Genomic DNA, 2336 nt, shown 5'->3' with positions numbered 1-2336 from the left:
CTTGAATTTCAAGTATATTTTTAATACATTTAATACTACGTCTTTTTCACCTGGGCCTGTATATATATATATATATATATATATATATATATATATATGTGTGTGTATATAAAATATATAAATGTATAAATGTAACGTTAGTGCAATGAAACTTACTTTATTAAAATAAATTGATTATATTCTATTAAAATATTAGTTTATTTAGTTAGTTGTAAATAAACAAATAATTTAATACACTATAATATTTTATTATATTTCTCTCACATACAGATTAATAATTAATCATGTAGAATTGAATCAGTACATTACATTTTACTGTATAAAATGTATATAAAAATATATAAGGTATTTATATAATATGAAAGTTACTGCATTGAATCTCGGTACAAATAGAATAGAATAGAATAGACTAGAATAGAATACATGAATAGTTTATTTGCAAAAACAGAAACTGTTATTATTCATTTTCATAAATCGTGTTTTTTTTTTTCATTATGTTATCATGTTTTTATTGTGTTTTATTGTGTTAGTTAGCTGTATTCTTTTTTTTTTGTTTTGTTATTATTATTTAATCAAAACAACCCAACTGAAGTTTGATTGATATTAATTGGAATGCAGGACAAAAAAAAAACAAAAATAAAACATGGTTCTTGAACATTTTTAAAAACAGAGTTATCTGTTTTTACAAATGAACTCTTCATATGTTGTTCATTGGAAGTATGTCAGTACATATAATTATTAATTAATTAAGTTATAAATAAATAATAACCAAAAAATAAATAAATAAAAATATTTTATTGCATTTTTTTACATTTTGCTTTTATATTGTTAATTAGTTCATAATAATTTTCTGCCTTGATGTCAGTTTATTCTTTACACATATTTTTTTATGGTGTCTTTTATTGCGCTCGTCGCATATGCTGAGAGGACAAACTCATTAAATTAACTTCAAATGATAAAAATACTAGGAAAAGATCAGAACGAACCCCTGACATTTCTGTTTGTTTTAACAAGGTGATGATATTAGTAATTACTGTGCATATGTTTCCTTGGCAACTGATCCAGTTTTGTTTCAGTGCCAGTTTTTTTGTTTTGCAGTGCAGTGTGTTCATTTCTAATGCAAACCACACAAGCGTTGGCCTTTGCTTTTCTGTGCTGCTGCAGATGCCTGGAAGTGTCTGGATCCTCCTCCTGGCAAACTCTTTGTTTCAGGCAGCGAAATGGAGTGTAAATTGGTTTCATGAGTCTGTTTTTGAGTCTGTGTGCTGTACAGGATTGGTAATTTGTGTCCGCAGGCAACAATCAAGTGCAAGACGGTGAAACCTGAACAATTGCAACACGGCAACAACCCCTAAAAAAAAAAGAGTGAAAAAATAGAAACCAAAAATACTTGTTCGGAATGCATACTAGTATAATTGCACGCATGTTTAATCCACACAGAAATAATAAAAGCAGTATGCTATTCCAAACATAATCCAATCTTTTGGCAGTCTGATCAGACAGTAAATCAGATAATAAGTGAATTGTAATACTATAATTATTACACACTGCAGAAATGGTGTAATATGTTATTTAGAACACGGTTAAGCACTGGATGTAAGTGAGTGTATGTGTCTGTGAATTCCTGTAGAGGGCAGCATTTCACAGCAAAGGAAAATGATCAACTCTGATAAAAAAAAAAAAAAGCAAATATTTCCATTTTAGCATTATGTCATCTGCTTTTGGGCAGCAGAGTGATTGCATTTATTATTAATATTGTTGTTGTTGTTGAATACAATAACAAAAGAATATACAGTATATTACAATTAACACATAATTTTTGTACGTACGTATATAAAATATAATAATTATTATTATTACTACTACTACTACTACTACTACTAATGTATATAGACTTTGTATTTTACCAATAATAACAACAACAATAAAAAATTGTTTTTGGTTATATTTTTTATTAATTCATTATTATTATTGGGTAATGATTTACAAACAATTTATTTATAATTTAGTCATAATTTCGTTATTAATAATTAATACAGTAAAGTATTATATAGATTACCATATACATATATTATACATTGGTATTTACTTGTTGTTATTATTATTATTATTATTATTATTATTACTATTACAAAAGCAACTACAATTATATAAATGTATTGTATGTATAATATTATTTTTGTCATTTTAGTTTTTTTTTTTATTAATTTATTATTTATGTAAGAGTTTTTAACTAATAGTATATATTATTGGGTAATGATTTAAATCATAATCTAGTATAATTATAGTTTGGTAATTGTGTGTGTGTGTGTGTGTGTGTGTGTGTGTGTGTGTGT

The sequence above is a fragment of the Sinocyclocheilus anshuiensis genome, unplaced genomic scaffold (assembly GCF_001515605.1).
Source record: "Sinocyclocheilus anshuiensis isolate Anshui unplaced genomic scaffold, SAMN03320099.WGS_v1.1 scaffold543, whole genome shotgun sequence".
NCBI classification, from domain to species: domain Eukaryota; kingdom Metazoa; phylum Chordata; class Actinopteri; order Cypriniformes; family Cyprinidae; genus Sinocyclocheilus; species Sinocyclocheilus anshuiensis.
This window is presented reverse-complemented; position numbering follows the sequence as displayed.